This window comes from Salmo trutta, unplaced genomic scaffold, assembly GCF_901001165.1.
Source record: "Salmo trutta unplaced genomic scaffold, fSalTru1.1, whole genome shotgun sequence".
NCBI classification, from domain to species: Eukaryota; Metazoa; Chordata; class Actinopteri; order Salmoniformes; family Salmonidae; genus Salmo; species Salmo trutta.
Genome location: NW_021823104.1, coordinates 2656095 through 2678098, shown reverse-complemented (window position 1 = coordinate 2678098; position 22004 = coordinate 2656095).

The window sequence follows — 22004 nt, the reverse complement described above, 5'->3', positions numbered from 1 at the left end:
CTGTTACTCAGTCAATTCTTAAGGTAGAGACTTCTTATTCAGGATTCTGTTTATGTGTACCCCAAAGACAACGTGTGTGAAGCAAGTGCTTCCTGTGACAACCGGAAGTGGTTAAAATCACCCAAGTGCTATTGTCATATTACGTGCGCATAGTGAAAATCATGCAACTCAACCATCTGTTTCTCAGTCAATTCTTAAGGTAGAGACTTCTTATTCAGGATTCCGTTTATGTCTACCCCAAAGACAACGTGTGTGAAGCAAGAGCTTCCTGTGACAACCGGAAGTGGTTAAAATCACTCAAGAGCTATTGTCATATTACGTGCGCATAGTGAAAATCACGCAACTCAACCATCTGTTTCTCAGTCAATTCTTAAGGTAGAGACTTCTTATTCAGGATTCTGTTTATGTCTACCCCAAAGACAACGTGTGTTGAGTAAGAACTTCCTGTGACAACGGGAAGTGGTTAAAACAGCCTAGAGCTATTGTCATATGGACAACCTGCATATAGTGAAAATCACGCAACTCAACCATCTGTTACTCAGTCAATTCTTAAGGTAGAGACTTCTTATTCAGGATTCTGTTTATGTCTACCCCAAAGACAACGTGTGTTGAGTAAGAACTTCCTGTGACAACGGGAAGTGGTTAAAACAGCCTAGAGCCATTGCCATATGGTCAACCTGCATATAGTGAAAATCACGCAACTCAACCATCTGTTACTCAGTCAATTCTTAAGGTAGAGACTTATTATTCAGGATTCCGTTTATGTCTACCCCAAAGACAACGTGTGTGAAGCAAGAGCTTCCTGTGACAACGGGAAGTGATTAAAATCACCCAAGAGCTATTGTCATATTACGTGCGCATAGTGAAAATCACGCAACTCAACCATCTGTTTCTCAGTCAATACTTAAGGTAGAGACTTCTTATTCAGGATTCCGTTTATGTCTACCCCAAAGACAACGTGTGTGAAGCAAGAGCTTCCTGTGACAACCGGAAGTGGTTAAAATCACCCAAGAGCTATTGTCATATTACGTGCGCATAGTGAAAATCACGCAACTCAACCGTCTGTTTCTCAGTCAATTCTTAAGGTAGAGACTTCTTATTCAGGATTCCGTTTATGTCTACCCCAAAGACAACGTGTGTGAAGCAAGAGCTTCCTGTGACAACCGGAAGTGGTTAAAATCACCCAAGAGCTATTGTCATATTACGTGCGCATAGTGAAAATCACGCAACTCAACCATCTGTTTCTCAGTCAATTCTTAAGGTAGAGACTTCGTATTCAGGATTCCGTTTATGTCTACCCCAAAGACAACGTGTGTGAAGCAAGAGCTTCCTGTGACAACCGGAAGTGGTTAAAATCACCCAAGAGCTATTGTCATATTACGTGCGCATAGTGAAAATCACGCAACTCAACCGTCTGTTTCTCAGTCAATTCTTAAGGTAGAGACTTCTTATTCAGGATTCCGTTTATGTCTACCCCAAAGACAACGTGTGTGAAGCAAGAGCTTCCTGTGACAACCGGAAGTGGTTAAAATCACCCAAGAGCTATTGTCATATTACGTGCGCATAGTGAAAATCACGCAACTCAACCATCTGTTTCTCAGTCAATTCTTAAGGTAGAGACTTCGTATTCAGGATTCCGTTTATGTCTACCCCAAAGACAACGTGTGTGAAGCAAGAGCTTCCTGTGACAACCGGAAGTGGTTTAAAATAGCCTAGAGCTATTGTCATATTGCCACCTGCAGATAGTGAAAATCACGCAACTCAACCATCTGTTTCTCAGTCAATTCTTAAGGTAGAGACTTCTTATTCAGGATTCTGTTTCTGTCTACCCCAACGACAACGTGTGTGAAGCAAGAGCTTCCTGTGACAACCGGAAGTGGTTAAAAACACCCAAGAGCTATTGTCATATTACGTGCGCATAGTGAAAATCATGCAACTCAACCATCTGTTTCTCAGTCAATTCTTAAGGTAGAGACTTCTTATTCAGGATTCTGTTTATTTCTACCCCAAAGACAACGTGTGTGAAGCAACAGCTTCCTGTGACAACCGGAAGTGGTTAAAAACACCCAAGAGCTATTGTCATATTGCCACCTGCAGATAGTGAAAATCACGCAACTCAACCATCTGTTTCTCAGTCAATTCTTAAGGTAGAGACTTCATATTCAGGATTCTGTATATGCCTACCCCAAAGACAACGTGTGTCTATTCTTTTTGCAAAAAAAACAAAAACACACACACAATTTGGCCATAGGTACATAGTGTGGGGCTTAGAGGCTTATACCGCCTTCAATAGTTACTTTCGTTCAAACGATTCAAGAACCGTCAGACCTAGAGCTCCGAAATTTTAGAAACCTGTTCTAGAGCTCAAGTCGATAGTGCACGGTGATTTATGGGGCTCTAGAAGGTTCTCTGACCGAGAAACCGCCTCGTACATTTGCAATATTTTCAATTCATTTTGAATATCACGGACATGGCGACATGTAGAAATGTCCCAGAGTCGCAAGACTAGGTGCATTGAAACCGCCTCGGCCCATAGAGACGGACCCCAATGTCTCTGTCCGATAGCTCATTCAGGGGCCCCGTAGTAACGCCCTGAAAAAGTGGATTTTCAGCACCAATTAGGCCATTGCTCGGGCACCGAATGACCTATCGAGCCGAAACTTGGGATTCGGGGTCGCCTCACATAGGCCTACACATAATGTCAGAGCTGGACCCGCAGCTATAACGTAACTATGTGTTTTAGGTTTTTTTATGGTTAAAATTGAAAGCACTGTGAATTATGGGCCTTCTCTGACATATGTGATATTTGGCTTCTATACGAGTTGGAAAAAGTGGATTTGGTGTCAGATGCTGTCAGTTTGGTGTCAAAATGACATCTAATTGACTGATGGACGCTGACTGCTGGGTGACGAGCAATGGAGAGGAACCACAGTCACTGCCCGGCCATCCCGAGTTCATCGAGCCAGTCAATAATGCATTTCTGCAGTATTTTTGAGCATGCCTAAATTTGTGATGCTAAATGCCCATTGAATCATATTGCAAACGTAACGCGCAATATTGCAAATGTAACGCGCATTTGCAAGATGATTCAACAGCAAAAAATATCACCAAAGTTGACATGATGAAATCAACACAACGAGCAATGGAGAGGAACCACAGTCACTGCACGGCCATCCCGAGATCATCGGGCCAGTCAATTATGCATTCTGAGCATGTCAAATTCGTTAAAAATGTTAAAAGCAACAGAGTCCCACTTCTCCCTCATCATACATGACAAGTAGACCATCTGCGTTGATTGATGGCTCAACATAGGGATATATATCATTTGGGCAGTATAAATGCCATTTGGAACATGGTTCACTGACTTTTGGGTTTGGAAACCGACTTCCTATGATCGTACATGGCAAACGGACAAACATACTGATTTGGCACATTCAATACTTTCATACATGTATAATTGACAAAAAAAGAATTGGACATTTAATTTGCACATTTCTAATGGCATTTGGCAAAAAATATAAATATGTGACTTTTGACTTCCTATGAAATCATATTCCAAATGCACAAATCATATGCCTTATGCACAAGCAAATATGTCACTTTTGACTTCCTATGAAATCATATTCCAAATGCACAAAACATATTCCAAATGCCTTATGCACAAGCAAAAACAACCAAAAAAATTATGTCAATAAAATATGTCAAAAGTATGTCCATACAGCTCTTATACATGTGTAATTGACATAAAAATCAAAAAAAATTCGAAAAACGGTCCAGAAACCACTTTTTTAGGGTTGAAAAGTTTTCAAAAAATATGTCATTTTTTCAAAATTTGACACTTGGGACTTGAATTGTGTTACATTTGCAATATGAAAATTCACTGCGGAGAGCTCTAGCTATCTTTTGGATATTTGCTGTAATTTGGCACATGCAATACTTCCACAAGTGACAAAAAAAAGCATTGGATATGTCATTTTGCAAAAAAAATGAAAAAAAAAATGTCACTTTTTTCCTATGAAATCATATTCAAAATGCACAAATCATAAGCCTTGCGCACAAGCAAAAGCAACCCAAAAAACGACATCAATAAAAAACGTCAGAAGCATGTTCATACAGCTCTTATACATGTGTAATTGACATAACAATCGAAAAAATGTCGAAAAACGGTCCAGAAACCACTTTTTTACAAGATGCTAAGTTTTCAAAAAAAATATCATTTTATCAAAATCTGAGACTTGGGTAAGAATTGGGTATCATTTGCTGTATGAAAAACCAAGGTGGAGCACGCTCGCCATCTAAAGGAAATTTGGGGTGTTACAATTGGCAATTGCCATCGGAAAATTGCCATATGATTGGCCCGGAGATGGGCCGATTTGGGTGGTTATTTCAATCGTGTGTATGATTCGTGCTATGCCAATATGTTGCCATGTTATTTTGTCCAAATCAGGGGGGTAATCCCTTACATGTCTGGGGAAAGATGAAACCAGGCCAGCGAGTGAGTGACTGAGACTGTGATTTTGAGTCACGTGGAGCCTTACATGGACAAATGCAGAATTGTGACCATGGACAGCTTCTTCACATCAATTCCCTGTCAGACAAGTTGATTGCAAAGAAGACTAGCCTGCTATGAACAGTGAACACACAAAGTTGACTAGCCTAGCCAGGTCAGTATAGTATATACAGTATCTCTACCATATACAGACACCAACTACTATCCCCTTCTATTATGTTACTTTCACATTAGATGGCAAGACTCTGTAAATGGTACTAATACGGTACTTGCCGCTGGACTGTTGCAGTGTTCTACAATGTGCTTGACATGGCTGCTATCAACACGTGTTGTACAAGCAATGCCTTGACAAGACAGTCAGCAGGAGAGATTTCATGATGGATCTGGCATGTGAGCTTCGTGAGAACCACATGAACGCAGAGAAAGAAGCTACAGTCACCAAGCAGGCAGCAGGTCCTGCTCTCCCTCTTCCCCAAGCACCACATCTCCAAGCAGGCAGCAGGTCCTGCTCTCCCTCTTCCCCCAGGCACCACAGCTCCAAGCAGGCAGCAGGTCCTGATCTCCCTCTTCCCGAAGCACCACAGCACCAAGCAGGCAGCAGGTCCTGCTCTCCCTCTTCCCCAAGCACCACAGCACCAAGCAGGCAGCAGGTCCTGCTCTCCCTCTTCCCGAAGCACCACAGCTCCAAGCAGGCAGCAGGTCCTGCTCTCCCTCTTCCCGAAGCACCACAGCTCCAAGCAGGCAGCAGGTCCTGCTCTCCCTCTTCCCCCAGCACCACAGCTCCAAGCAGGCAGCAGGTCCTGTTCTCCCTCTTCCCCAAGCACTACATCTCCCTCGGGGGAGAAAGACGACACAATGTCAAGTCGGCAGGTGCACACCAAACAAGGCCAATGAAACCTGTGTGCAGGGCAACCGATTTGATTTGTTTGTGGACCCAAAGCATAAAGAGAAGACGGGATTGATTCATGTGTAAAGGCACGGTACAGTGTCTGATACAATCAACAAATTATTGTTTTAATATATTTTTATAAATATATTTCCACAAATACTTTTTTATGCAATTCATCCTTTACAATTGTGCTTTTGTTTAGGAATACAGAATACATTTCATCTGCTCACCTTATTCAAATATTACTTTTTTGGTTGTTTCTAATTTGTCAAAAGAATCTGTAAATGGACTTTATTAATTACTATAACTCTTACTAATCGAATCTACAAGTACAGTTGATGTCACGCCCTGACCAGGTGAACTCTGCTATTTTGGTCAGGGTGTGGCATTTCTATGGTTTATTTTCTATGTTTTGGTTATAGCCTTTCTTTGTGTTTTATTTCTATGTTGGGCTCGGGGGTGATATCCCAATCAGACAGCTGTCGCTTGTGAAGTCTGATTGGGAATCACATTTAAGTTCCTTTTCCCCCACGATGTTTGTGGGTTGTTGTCTCTTTGTTTGAGCACGTAACGTATCGGTATCTTTCTTGAATTTTGTGTACATGTTTAATTTCCAGTGTGTTGAATAAACATGTGTTCGCTCCCAGCTGCGTTTTGGTCCGCTTCCTCGTCACCAGGCGACGATCGTTACAGTTGATCAAATGGATTCCACTGTAGTGTTTTATTGTCAGGGAAATAGGCTGTAGGACCATTTATTTTCTACATTGTAGAATTAACAATTGTTGTTATTTTACTGATATATTTCCACTAATCTTTATTAATGATATTAATATTTTACAATAGTTTATAGACTATTTATCAAGTGTTTATTTAACAAACCATGTTTTCACACCTTGCAACTTTCTGGATGATATGCATCTGATGCATATGATAAAGTGGACGCCTGGCAACTTTCTCTAGCAGGGACTTATATACTGAAAGACCAGGTGTGTAACGGCCGTCGTTCAAATGAGACCAAGGTGCAGGAGAGGATGTGTTCATCTTAAATTAATTTAATGGATCGATTGAACACTATACAAAAATAAACCAAAAAACGACCAGCAACAGTTCTGTCAGGATACAAAACTAAACAAGAAAATATTCACCCACAAACCCCAAAGGAAAAACAGGCTGCCCCCCCCCCCAAAGGTGCGGACTCCGGCCGCAAAACCTGACTCTAAAGGGAAGGGTCCGGGTGGGCCTTCCTACGGCGGCGGCTCTGGTGCGGGACATGGACCCCGCTCCATCCTCGGCTTGGCCCACTTAGGTGGCGCCCCTGGGTGCGCCGGAGGACTGGCGGGCGACCCTGGCTGCGCCCGGCTGGCGGGCTACCCTGGCGGCTCCGGACAGGCGGGCGACCCTGGCGGCTCCGGACAGGCGGGCGACCCTGGCGGCTCCGGACAGGTGGGCGGCTCTGGCGGCTCCGGACTGGCGGGCGGCTCCGGGCTGGCGGGCGGCTCTGGCGGCTCTGGCCCAGGATTCACCAGGCTGGGGAGACATGCATGAGGCCTGGCTCTGGGCGCAGGCACAGGACTCACCAGGCTGGGGAGACCCACTGGAAGCCTGGTCCGAGGAGGAGGCACAGGATAGACCAGGATAGGGAGACCCACTGGAGGCCTGGTCTGAGGAGGAGGCACAGGATAGACCGGGCTGTGGGGGAGCACTGGAGTTCTGGTGCGTAGGCTTGACACCCCTACTCCAGGCTGAATGCCCACTTTGGCCCGGCATGGGCGGAGCGCAGGCATAGGGCGAACTGAGCCCTCCCAGCGCCCCGGAGACACAGTGCGCAGAGCCGGCGCAGGATAGCCTGGACCGAAACGGCGCACTGGAGACCAGACGTGCAGAGCTGGCACAATCCGCCCTGGCTCGATGCCCACACTCGCATGGCACTTGCGGGGGGTTGGCCTATAGCGCACCGGGCTATGAGCGCGCACTTGAGACACCGTGCGCTTCACAGCATAACACGGTGCCTGACCAGTACCACGCTGCTTCCGGTAAGCACGGGGAGTTGGCCCAGAATTCCATCCTGGCTCTGCCACACTCCCCGTGTGCCCCCCCCCCCAATTTTTTTGGGGGGGGCTGCCTCTCGTGCCTGTTGCGCTCCCTTGCCTCATACCATCGCCTCTCCGCTCTCACTGCCTCGATCTCCCACTGCGGGCGGCGATACTCCCCAGCTTGAGCCCATGGTCCTGCCCCATCCAAAATTTCCTCCCAAGTCCAGGAGTCCATAATGCTCCTCTCCTGGTGCTGCTCCTTCCTCCGCTGCTTGGTCCATTGTTGGTGGGTGAATCTGTAACGGCCGTCGTTGAAATGAGACCAAGGTGCAGCGGAGGATGTGTTCATCTTAAATGAATGTAATGGATCGATTGAACACTATACAAAAATAAACCAAAAAACGACCAGCAACAGTTCTGTCAGGATACAAAACTAAACAGGAAAATATTCACCCACAAACCCCAAAGGAAAAACAGGCTGCCTAGGTATGGCTCTCAATCAGCAACAACGATCTACACCTGTTCCTGATTGAGAGCCATACACGGCCGAAACAAAGAAAACCACCAACATAGAAAAAGAAACCTAGAACGCCCACCCATGTCACACCCTGGCCTAACCAAAAATAGAGAACAAAAAACCCTCTCTATGGCCAGGGCGTTATAAGGTGGTTCAGTGTTAAGGACTGGTAGATGGGTGTTCTGATAGGCTGATAGACCAGGTGGTTCTAGTGTTAAGGACTGGTAGATGGGTGTTCTGATAGGCTGATAGACCAGGTGGTTCTAGTGTTAAGGACTGGTAGATGGGTGTTCTGATAGGCTGATAGACCAGGTGGTTCTAGTGTTAAGGACTGGTAGATGGGTGTTCTGATAGACCAGGTGGTTCTAGTGTTAAGGACTGGTAGATGGGTGTTCTGATAGGCTGATAGACCAGGTGGTTCTAGTGTTAATTAATGACTGGTAGATGGGTGTTCTGATAGGCTGATAGACCAGGTGGTTCTAGTGTTAATTAATGACTGGTAGATGGGTGTTCTGATAGGCTGATAGACCAGGTGGTTCTAGTGTTAAGGACTGGTAGATGGGTGTTCTAAAAGGCTGATAGACCAGGTGGTTCTAGTGTTAAGGACTGGTAGATGGGTGTTGCTCATGCATTCACTCATGCTGACCGGCTCCAGTACTTTGTTCTTGACTAAACCTCCAAGTCAGCCTAGACTTTTGGTCTGATAGCAGAAGCTACAGGTCCTGCTTTCAGAACCTTTGGTTTGCTGTCTGGCTTAATGCCAAGCTTCCCTGTGATGTCGTTCATACTACCCTGCTGTCCATTTAATCCATCTGTTTCTTTAAGATGGCAGGTAGGTCTGTGTCTCCATGTGTCATTGTATTCCCTGATGGCCAGTCCAGTGTGATTTTCTCCAACTATGAACATTCCAGTAGTGATGGATAGTCTCCCTTCACAACATAGCAGCTTTTCAGTTGGTCTGTTTACCTGAACTGTGACTTCAGTGATGTCTCTCAAGGTGACAGATTCACCTGTGTAAGTCTTTAACACGAGGTGCACTGGTTAAAGTGGAAAGTGTTTCAGTGTCTTTTTTCTGACACAAGAGATACAGCTGCCCCTGTGTCAATCTCCATACCGGGAGACATAGTAGCCGTGCAGCCCGCCAGGAAAAAGTCTGTATTTTCAGTGTGACTTCCTGGTCTGATGAGTCACTCACCTCAGTGTTCTCTTACTCAACAGTGTGAACATGTCTATCTGTCTTTCCTTGGAATGTCTGTTTCTTGTTTTCAGTATGATGCTTTCTCTGTTGTCTTTTTGTTTCTGGAGACTTGTTCAATGTGGTCCTTTTTAACAGAGGCTGGACAATCCATGTCCTTACACCAACATGTAGAAGTCTGATGTCCCACCTTGTCGCAGTGGAAGCATGTGACTTGATTTCCCTTCCATTGATTTTCAGTTGAAACTGTGCACTTCTCCTTTTTTGTGATCAACTTTTTACTTATTTTAAAGAAACACAGACAAGAACAAATAGCAGCAGGAATGGATATACAGCTAGAGACACAATACTGTTAAAATATATATCAGAACAAATAGTAGCAGGAATGGCTAAACAGCTAGAGGCATAATACTGTCAAAAAATATATTTAAGTATATTATGTAAACCAGGTATTGCAGGTAAAAACAATTATAATTACCACATATACAATCACTCACCTGTGCCGCATCAACCCCTCCTGGGACCACCCCAATCTACCATCCATCCCCTCCTGGGACCACCCCACCCCACCCTCCATCCCCTCCTGGGACCACCCCAACCCACCCTCCAACCCCTCCTGGGACCCCCCCAACCCCTCCTGGGACCCCCCCAACCCCTCCTGGGACCCCCCAACCCCTCCTGGGACCACCCCAACCCACCCTCCAACCCCTCCTGGGACCACCCCAACCCACCCTCCTGGGACCACCCCAACCCCTCCTGGGACCACCCCAATCCACCATCCACCCCCTCCTGGGACCACCCCAACCCACCCTCCAACCCCTCCTGGGACCACCCCAACCCACCCTCCATCCCCTCCTGGGACCACCCCAACCCCTCCTGGGACCACCCCAACCCCTCCTGGGACCACCCTCCATCCCCTCCTGGGACCACCCTCCATCCCCTCCTGGGACCACCCCAACCCCTCCTGGGACCACCCTCCATCCCCTCCTGGGACCACCCTCCATCCCCTCCTGGGACCACCCCAACCCACCCTCCATCCCCTCCTGGGACCACCCCAATCCACCCTCCATCCCCTCCTAGGACCACCCCAACACTACCCACCCTCCATCCCCTCCTGGGACCACCCCAACCCACCCTCCATCCCCTCCTGGGACCACCCCAACCCACCCTCCATCCATCCTGGGACCACCCCACCCCCCAACCCCTCCTGGGACCACCCCAACCCACCCTCCATCCCCTCCTGGGACCACCCCAACCCCTCCTGGGACCACCCCACCCCACCCTCCATCCCCTCCTGGGACCACCCCACCCCAACCCCTCCTGGGACCACCCCAACCCACCCAACCTGATCGCTATGAAATAAAATACAAAATCAGTAAAAAATCAGTAAGGCCACATTTGCACTAAAATTATAATGAACGTCAATCAGTTGGGTAAAAAAAACACACTTGTATAGTTTCAGCTGCAGATAACCAGCTGTCAATTGTTTTATAAATTATATCTATAAAAGTGCTGATCCAATGAGGTGTGGTGGTAGACATCTTAGGTCCAACATCTGTTTAGCTGCTGTCAAACCTGACAACATTAAACCTATTTTCTGTAATGATAGTGGTGAATTATCATTAAGTGATAACAGTTTGGGGGAACAAGGTATGATGATATCCACTACAGCAGATAAGACAGAGGGAACCTCTTTCCAAAACATGTCCCCTGGTCACTCCCAGTACATCTGATTAAAGGAGGCCAAGGCACCTTGATTACATAGATCACACAGAGGAGAGGTTATGATTTTCATTACATGATGTTTTCTAGGTGTGAAGGTCTTCATTACATAGATCACACAGAGGAGAGGTTCTGATTTCCATTACATGATGTTTTCTAGGTGGAAGGTCTTCATTACATAGATCACACAGAGGAGAGGTTCTGATTTTCATTACATGATGTTTTCTAGGTGTGAAGGTCTTCATTACATAGATCACACAGAGGAGAGGATATGATTTTCATTACATGATGTTTTCTAGGTGGAAGGTCTTCATTACATAGATCACACAGAGGAGAGGTTCTGATTTTCATTACATGATGTTTTCTAGGTGTGAAGGTCTTCATTACATAGATCACACAGAGGAGAGAATATGATTTTCATTACATGATGTTTTCTAGGTGGAAGGTCTTCATTACATAGATCACACAGAGGAGAGGTTCTGATTTTCATTACATGATGTTTTCTAGGTGTGAAGATGAACCCTGTGTATGAGATTACAATGTATCAGCTGGTGATTAGGATTGTTAGATGAATCCACTAAGTTCCTGATGAACTCAACTGGTGAGCCTCTTTAGCAGCTAGTTCCATGGACACACTGATTTCAATGTCCTTCACCAAGGTCAGATGACTTCCAGTCAACAGTCTCTTCTGTGTAGCTTCACTCCGTAGCCCACATACTAGTCTGTCTCTGATGATGCCATTTACAACACCATTCAACTCACAGTGTTCTGATCGTTTCTTTAATGCAGCAGCAAACATTGGTACTGATTCTCCCTCTTCCTGATGTCTCCTGTGGAACCTGAACCTTTCAGCATTAACTAGTGGTTCTGGTGAAAAATGTCCTTTTAATTATCTCCACAATATCCCCATACGTCTTATTACCTGTTCTGTCTGGCTGTAGCAGGCTGACTAGTAAATTACATGTCTTTGACCCCATTACACTAAAAACTGTAAGCACAATGTTGTCCTCATCAATGTAATTTACAAGAACAGAATATTCAAACCGTTCTGTATATGAGGTCCCCTGCTCAATACTTTCATCAATCTGTCCAATGTTTCCAACAATTCCAGCCATTTTTCATTTCTCAATAGGATCCTGATTGTTGTTCACTTCAGTATTGTCCTCAACCACAGCAATATATTCCTCAGTCACGTGATCTTCATTCACTTCACTCATTTAGCAGTTTTCAATTCCTCAGTTCGTCTTCACAGTTGAATAAATGTCCTTTCCTTTAATCACTGTATATTCCTCCCTTTTTAATCAAGTTGTTTTCCCGCTCAGACATCCGTATCGAGTCCTTTTCTGCCATCCATGACGATGCTAACTCTCTCTCTTAGCTAGCTCCACTATGCACTTACCTCTGCTAGCAATACACTGTGCTAACATTAGCCTGGACTGTACCACAGAAAATAACAGTTGAAAACAGTTGTAAAAACCGACTTCTTCCAGACAGAATAGTTCCTGTAGGTTCAGACTTACTCATCACCAATCTGTTGTTATGTCTGGTGGGTTTCATAACCACGTCTGTATAACAATTCAATAATGATGAGACGGGAGACAGGAATCAGATCAACCATTTATCTGGAACGTGATCCTCTCAACACATACAAACCCCCATGATGCTCTGCAGCACAACCCCAACACACAGCAAATACATAATAAACAAGTAAATGGACACTAAACAAAACTCAGAGGACTTTAATTGTTCAGGTCTAGAAAGTAGGGCCATGGGATATGGGTCAGAAAGGTCAGTATGTTTGGTACCTGGTTACAGAGGTGACATAACAACCATAAGGTCCATTATAACACAGTGAAGTAGAGGTGGGATATGGGTCAGAAAGGTCAGTATGTTTGGTACCTGGTTACAGAGGTGACATAACAACCATAAGGTCCATTATAACACAGTGAAGTAGAGGTGGGAGCTAAAAGCAGACATGGACAGTGAGATGGTGTGAGGAGGTCAGGGGTCAAACACTAGATCAGGACAGGTAGAAATGGCAGGGCTGGAAATAGACAGAGACACATTCTGATCATGGCTCAGACCTGAGACTCCCAAACAGAAGATGCCATAACAAAGTCCTGTCCAGTAGGCTGTATGGGATTTCCTTTCATCAACAACCACAACATTAAAATGAGGCATCTGTCAATTAAAATTTTACTTTAGAGCTTTAGTGAAAGGATGGAATGACTTAGTGTTACTACCATTTAGTGAAAGGATGGAATGACTTAGTGTTACTACCATTTAGTGAAAGGATGGAATGACTTAGTGTTACTACCATTTAGTGAAAGGATGGAATGACTTAGTGTTACTACCATTTAGTGAAAGGATGGAATGACTTAGTGTTACTACCATTTAGTGAAAGGATGGAATGACTTAGTGTTACTACCATTTAGTGAAAGGATGGAATGACTTAGTGTTACTACCATTTAGTGAAAGGATGGAATGACTTAGTGTTACTACCATTTAGTGAAAGGATGGAATGACTTAGTGTTACTACCATTTAGTGAAAGGATGGAATGACTTAGTGTTACTACCATTTAGTGAAAGGATGGAATGACTTAGTGTTACTACCATTTAGTGAAAGGATGGAATGACTTAGTGTTACTACCATTTAGTGAAAGGATGGAATGACTTAGTGTTACTACCATTTAGTGAAAGGATGGAATGACTTAGTGTTACTACCATTTAGTGAAAGGATGGAATGACTTAGTGTTACTAACATCACAACACATTTACACCTGATCTTTTTATTATACTGAATAAAAATAAACCCAACTTGCAACAATTTCAAAGATTTTACCAAGTTACAGTTCAAATAAAAAAATAAGTCAATTGTAATACATTAGGCGCTAATCTACAGATTTCACATGACTGTGAATACAGATATGCATCTGTTAGTCAGATACCTTAATAAAATAGTAGGAATGTGGATCTGAAAACCAGTCAGTTTCTGGTGTGACCACCATTTGTCTCATGCAGCGCGACACATCTCCTTCACATAGAGTTGATCAGGCTGTTGATTGTGGCCTGTGGAATGTTGTCCCACTCCTCTCCAATGGCTGTGCAAAGTTGCTGGATATTGGCGGGAATTGGAACACGCTGTCGTACAGGTCTATCCAGAGCATCCCAAACATGCTCAAAGGGTGACATGTCTGGTAAGTACTCAGGCTTCCAGGAATTGTGGACATCGGGTCGTGCATTATCATGCTGTAACATGAGGTGATGGGTGAGGATGAATGGCACGACAATGGGATCTCATCACGGTATCTCTGTGAATTGAAATTGCAATCGATAAAATGCAATTGTGTTTGATGTCCGTAGTTTAAGCCTGCCCCATACCATAACCCCACCGCCACCATGGGGCACTCTGTTCACAATGTTGACATCAGCAAATCGCTCACCCACACAACGCCATACACATGGTCTGCCGTTTTTAGGCCTGTTGGACGTACTGCCAAATTCTCTAAAAAGATGTTCAAGGCAGCTTAGCGATATGAACATTCAATTCTCTATTAACAGCTCTGTTGGACATTCCTGCAGTCAGCATGCCAATTCTCTATTAACAGCTCTGTTGGACATTCCTGCAGTCAGCATGCCAATTCTCTATTAACAGCTCTGTTCGACATTCCTGCAGTCAGCATGCCAGTTCTCTGTTAACAGCTCTGTTGGACATTCCTGCAGTCAGCATGCCAATTGCACGGTCCTTCTAAACTTGAGACATCTCTGGTATTGTGTTGTGTGACAAAACTGCACATTTTAGAGTGGCCTTTTATTGTCCCCAGCACAAGGTGCACCTTTGTAATGATCATGCTGTTTAATCAGCTTCTTGATATGCCACACCTGTCAGGTGGATGGTTTATCTTGGCAAAGTAGAAATGCTCACTAACAGGGATGGAAACAAATTTGTGCACAAAATGTGAGAAAAATCTGCTTTTGGTGCATATGGAACATTTCAGGAATAAACTGGTCCAAACTGGTGTGTGTGTGTGTCATGTGTGTGTGTTTCCAGTGTGTGTGTGTCCAGTGTGTGTGTGTCCAGTGTGTGTGTGTCCAGTGGGTGTGTTTCCAGTGTGTGCGTGTCCAGTGGGTGTGTGTCCAGTGGGTGTGTGTCCAGTGTGTGTGTGTCCAGTGTGTGTGGGTCCAGTGGGTGTGTGTCCAGTGTGTGACACAGGGACACTGAGGAGTCCCATATTTCTGAGGTCCAGCAGTGGTCTGAAGGTATGTTAGGTTCAGGAGTGGGTTGCTGAGGTCCAGCAGTGGCCTGAAGGTATGTTAGGTCCAGGAGTGGCCTGAAGGTATGTTAGGTTCAGGAGTGGGTTGTTGAGGTCCAGCAGTGGTCTGAAGGTATGTTAGGTTCAGGAGTGGCCTGAAGGTATGTTAGGTTCAGGAGTGGCCTGAAGGTATGTTAGGTTCAGGAGTGGCCTGAAGGTATGTTAGGTTCAGGAGTGAGGTCCAGCAGTGGCCTGAAGGTATGTTAGGTCCAGCAGTGGTCTGAAGGTATGTTAGGTTCAGGAGTGGGTTGGTGAGGTCCGAGTCTGATGGTTTTCAGGGTGGGCCCATATGCCCCCCTCCCAGCAGTGTCTGTATGGGATAGGACTATAGTCAGAAGGTTTTCAGGGTGGGCCCATATGGCCCCCCTCCCAGCAGTGTCTGTATGGGATAGGACTGTAGTCAGAAGGTTTTCAGGGTGGGCCCATATGGCCCCCCTCCCAGCAGTGTCTGTATGGGATAGGACTGTAGTCAGAAGGTTTTCAGGGTGGGCCCCTATGGCCCCCCTCCCAGCAGTGTCTGTATGGGATAGGACTGTAGTCAGAAGGTTTTCAGGGTGGGCCCATATGGCCCCCCTCCCAGCAGTGTCTGTATGGGATAGGACTGTAGTCAGAAGGTTTTCAGGGTGGGCCCATATGGCCCCCCTCCCAGCAGTGTCTGTATGGGATAGGACTATAGTCAGATGGTTTTCAGGGTGGGCCCATATGGCCCCCCTCCCAGCAGTGTCTGTATGGGATAGGACTGTAGTCAGAAGGTTTTCAGGGTGGGCCCCTATGGCCCCCCTCCCAGCAGTGTCTGTATGGGATAGGACTGTAGTCAGAAGGTTTTCAGGGTGGGCCCATATGGCCCCCCTCCCAGCAGTGTCTGTATGGGATAGGACTGTAGTCAGAAGGTTTTCAGGGTGGGCCCCTATGGCCCCCCTCCCAGCAGTGTCTGTATGGGATAGGACTGTAGTCAGAAGGTTTTCAGGGTGGGCCCATATGGCCCCCCTCCCAGCAGTGTCTGTATGGGATAGGACTGTAGTCAGAAGGTTTTCAGGGTGGGCCCCTGTGGCCCCCCTCCCAGCAGTGTCTGTATGGGATAGGACTGTAGTCAGAAGGTTTTCAGGGTGGGCCCATATGGCCCCCCTCCCAGCAGTGTCTGTATGGGATAGGACTGTAGTCAGAAGGTTTTCAGGGTGGGCCCATATGGCCCCCCTCCCAGCAGTGTCTGTATGGGATAGGACTGTAGTCAGAAGGTTTTCAGGGTGGGCCCCTATGGCCCCCCTCCCAGCAGTGTCTTCTCTCTTCAACTGCTGACCTCATCTGGAGTTGAGTTCCACATCCCTCATTGTCCTGGTACCATAGCAACTGGCCTGCCCTATCAGGAACTGAAACCAGACGTGACCCTTTGCCTCCTTCCTTAGAAATATGAATTTTCACCAGTAACATGTTTGAACAGAATATGATCTTTCTGCACTTCCCCTTGTCTCACTCAGTAACTTTCCATCCCCAACGTTCCTCTTCACCCTTCACTGAGCCCTTAACATCTCCATGTATTATTCAGAATGTGATTCTGTAACGTTCGTCGTTATAGAGGGACCAAGGCGCAGCGGAGGTTTGGTTCATCATCATTTTTATTAGAACGGTGAACCAGCAAAACAATAAACGATACCACGAACGAACAGCTTCACAGGCTACGAATAGCAATGCAAATACAATTCCCCACCAACAGCGTGGGGGAAAATGAACTTAAATGAGATCCCAATCAGAGACAACTAGCGACAGCTGTCTCTGATTGGGAAGACAGAAACCAACATAGAAATACTCCCCAATAGAGCCAACACAAGGCTCCAACGCAAAACAGAAAACAAACACAGGAAAACCACCCAACATAAACCACCCTGACCCAAAACACCTGAGTTCACCCGGTCAGGGCGTGACAGTACCCCCCCCTCAACGGTGCGTACTCCCGGCGCACCAAACTTAAGTCTATTAGGGGGGGGTAATCCGGGTGGGCGCCTCACCCTCGGTGGAGGCTCTGGCCCCGGGCGTGTTCTCCCCCCCGCCTCCACCTTAGCCCTACCCCTCTGGCCCGGACTGGACCACTGTGGAGCGGCATGCCCAGGCTCTGGAGCGGAGCCGTCGCCCGGAACAGGATTGGGCACCGGTGGACCGGACCCGGGCCGTGCCGGACTGGGAACACGCACCACTGGTTTGGTGCGGGCAGCAGGGACGGGCCGGACAGGACTGGGGACACGCACCACTGACTTGGTGCGGGGAGCAGGGACGGGCCGGACAGGACTGGGGACACGCACCACTAACCTGGTGCGGGGAGCAGGAACGGGCCGGACTGGACTGGGGACACGCACCGTGGGCCTGGTGCGGGGAACAGGGACGGGCCGGACTGGACTGGGGACACGCACCACTAACCTGGTGCGGGGAGCAGGGACGGGCCGGACAGGACTGGGGACACGCACCACTAACCTGGTGCGGGGAGCAGGAACGGGCCGGACAGGACTGGGGACACGCACCACTAACCTGGTGCGGGGAGCAGGGACGGGCCGGACAGGACTGGGGACACGCACCACTAACCTGGTGCGGGGAGCAGGGACGGGCCGGACAGGACTGGGGACACGCACCACTAACCTGGTGCGGGGAGCAGGGACGGGCCGGACAGGACTGGGGACACGCACCACTAACCTGGTGCGGGGAGCAGGGACGGGCCGGACAGGACTGTGAACACGTACTGGTGCCCTGAAGCGTGGAGCCGGTTTAGCCACTCGTCCCGGCTGGATTCCCATCTTAGCACGGCATGTGCTGGGTCTGTCCACCGGACGCACTGGGCTGTGCGGGCGCACTGGCGACACAGCGCGCAACTCCGCATACCAGGGCTCCTCCTCCAGATCTTCCCTCTGCAGGTCCTCAATCAACTGCCTCATCCTCGTCTCTTCCTCCGCCGTCATCCCCCACGAGAGCAGTGGTCTGGGCTCTTCCTCTGCCCTACCGGACCACCCCATTAGCCCCCCCCCAAAATTTTCTTGGGGCTGTTTTCCGGGCCTCCTCGACCGCCGCCTGCGACTCCGTCTACCGGCTGGCTTTTCCTCCTCGACCTGGGACTCCGTCCGCCAGGGTCCTTTCCCCGACATGATCTCCTCCCAGGTCCAGAACTCCTTTCCCTCGCGAGCCCATCTCTCGCGCTCCTTTTCCTCCCGCTGCTTGGTCCTGGTTCGGTGGGGAATTCTGTAACGTTCGTCGTTATAGAGGGACCAAGGCGCAGCGGAGGTTTGGTTCATCATCATTTTTATTAGAACGGTGAACCAGCAAAACAATAAACGATACCACGAACGAACAGCTTCACAGGCTACGAATAGCAATGCAAATACAATTCCCCACCAACAGCGTGGGGGAAAATGAACTTAAATGAGATCCCAATCAGAGACAACTAGCGACAGCTGTCTCTGATTGGGAAGACAGAAACCAACATAGAAATACTCCCCAATAGAGCCAACACAAGGCTCCAACGCAAAACAGAAAACAAACACAGGAAAACCACCCAACATAAACCACCCTGACCCAAAACACCTGAGTTCACCCGGTCAGGGCGTGACAGATTCAGATTGTTGTGTAATTGTGAGTTGTAATGGAGTCCTTGTTCTCAATGGGACTGCTAAAACAGATAGATAAAGGTGTTAATAAATAAATGCATTCAGCACTAACAGCTCTGAGTGTCTTTCCATCCCTGGTATGAATGAATGATTGTGATGTAATAAATATGTGTTGGTGCTGCAGGCCGTTGCTGCTCCTTGCAACATTGTAAGTACATCATCTTTCTAAAATGTCACTTGCCAAATCTAACAGTAGCCTATCGCTATCTAACAGTAGCCTATCGCTATCTAACAGGAGCCTATCACCATCTAACAGTAGCCTATCACTATCTAACAGGAGCCTATCACCATCTAACAGTAGCCTATCGCTATCTAACAGGAGCCTATCACCATCTAACAGTAGCCTATCAGGAGCCTATCACTATCTAACAGTAGCCTATCACTATCTAACAGGAGCCTATCACCATCTAACAGTAGCCTATCACTATCTAACAGTAGCCTATCAGGAGCCTATCGCTATCTAACAGGAGCCTATCACTATCTAACAGGAGCCTATCGCTATCTAACAGTAGCCTATCACTATCTAACAGTAGCCTATCGCTATCTAACAGTAGCCTATCACTATCTAACAGTAGCCTATCGCTATCTAACAGTAGCCTATCGCTATCTAACAGTAGCCTATCACTATCTAACAGTAGCCTATCGCTATCTAACAGTAGCCTATCGCTATCTAACAGTAGCCTATCACTATCTAACAGTAGCCTATCGCTATCTAACAGTAGCCTATCTCTATCTAACAGTAGCCTATCGCTATCTAACAGTAGCCTATCACTATCTAACAGTAGCTTAACACTCGTTTTTATGTTGAACTTTAAATCAGTTAAAATGGTGTATCAATGTAAATCTGATATAGAGTGGAATGTACTGTTGACCAACCGATATATTTCAGCAGGGAAGTGTTCCTCACACCATCATTTCAAATGGTAGGACATGTGTCCTGTTGAAGCTTATTGGCTGATGGTAGGACATGTGTCCTGTTGAAGCTTATTGGCTGATGGTAGGACATGTGTCCTGTTGAAGCTTATTGGCTGATGGTAGGACATGTGTCCTGTTGAAGCTAACTGGCTGATGGTAGGACATGTGTCCTTTTGAAGCTAACTGGCTGATGGTAGGACATGTGTCCTGTTGAAGCTAACTGGCTGATGGTAGGACATGTGTCCTGTTGAAGCTTATTGGCTGATGGTAGGACATGTGTCCTGTTGAAGCTTACTGGCTGATGGTAGGACATGTGTCCTGTTGAAGCTAACTGACTGATGGTAGGACATGTGTCCTGTTGAAGCTAACTGGCTGATGGTAGGACATGTGTCCTGTTGAAGCTTACTGGCTGATGGTTGGACATGTGTCCTGTTGAAGCTTACTGGCTGATGGTAGGACATGTGTCCTGTTGAAGCTAACTGGCTGATGGTAGGACATGTGTCCTTTTGAAGCTAACTGGCTGATGGTAGGACATGTGTCCTGTTGAAGCTAACTGGCTGATGGTAGGACATGTGTCCTGTTGAAGCTTACTGGCTGATGGTAGGACATGTGCCCTGTTGAAGCTAACTGGCTGATGGTAGGACATGTGTCCTGTTGAAGCTAACTGGCTGATGGTAGGACATGTGTCCTGTTGAAGCTTACTGGCTGATGGTAGGACATGTGTCCTGTTGAAGCTTACTGGCTGATGGTAGGACATGTGTCCTGTTGAAGCTAACTGGCTCATGGTAGGACATGTGTCCTGTTGAAGCTAACTGGCTCATGGTAGGACATGTGTCCTGTTGAAGCTTATTGGCTGATGGTAGGACATGTGTCCTGTTGAAGCTTACTGGCTGATGGTAGGACATGTGTCCTGTTGAAGCTTACTGGCTGATGGTAGGACATGTGTCCTGTTGAAGCTTACTGGCTGATGGTAGGACATGTGTCCTGTTGAAGCTAACTGGCTGATGGTAGGACATGTGTCCCTTTGAAGCTAACTGACTGATGGTAGGACATGTGTCCTGTTGAAGCTAACTGGCTGATGGTTGGACATGTGTCCTGTTGAAGCTTACTGGCTGATGGTAGGACATGTGTCCTGTTGAAGCTAACTGACTGATGGTAGGACATGTGTCCTGTTGAAGCTTACTGGCTGATGGTAGGACATGTGTCCTGTTGAAGCTAACTGGCTGATGGTAGGACATGTGTCCTGTTGAAGCTTACTGGCTGATGGTAGGACATGTGTCCTGTTGAAGCTTACTGACTGATGGTAGGACATGTGTCCTGTTGAAGCTTATTGGCTGATGGTAGGACATGTGTCCTGTTGAAGCTTACTGGCTGATGGTTGGACATGTGTCCTGTTGAAGCTTATTGGCTGATGGTAGGACATGTGTCCTGTTGAAGCTAACTGGCTGATGGTAGGACATGTGTCCTGTTGAAGCTAACTGGCTGATGGTAGGACAATAACCTAGTATGCCTATTTACAGCAGCATATTTGTAACGGTTGTTGCCGTGTTGAATGGACCAAACTGCAGACGGAATGTGGATACTCATCTTTCTAATATATACGAGCAAAGCATCCACAGGAAAAACATTAACTACTAACTACAGGCTACGTACAAACAAAAGACTAGCAGTGTTAGCACAACCACCCACAAACCCAAGTGACAAACATACTCCTAAATATATGACTCCCAATCAGGAACAACGATCCACAGCTGTTCCTGATCGGGAGTCACAAGACTAACACAGAAACAGACATACTAGACAACACATACAGACTTCTTCTGCCACGTCCTGACCAAAATACTACACCACTACTCCCTCTGCTGGTCAGGACGTGACAGTACCCCCCCTAAAGGTGCAGACCCCAGAATGCACCTTAAAAGAACACAAAAATCCCCAATACCACAACTAAAAATAATACCCCCTAAACTAAAGGGAGGGAAGGGAGGGTGGCTGCCGTCACCGACGGCACTGTGCTACACCCCCCCTCCCCAACCCACCTATCCTGGAGGTGGCTCTGGTTCCGGCCTCCTGCCCTCCAGGTTGTAGGCAGACTCATTGGGGTCCGGGTCGTAGACAGACTAAATTTGTTGTGGCTCGTGGGCAGGTTCCCTCATTTCCACGCTGTAGGCAGACTCATTTACAACACAGTTAGTCACATTCAGTTCTGAGTCGTAGGTAGACTCCTTCGATTCCGGGTCGCAGGCAGACCCCCTCGGTTCCGGGT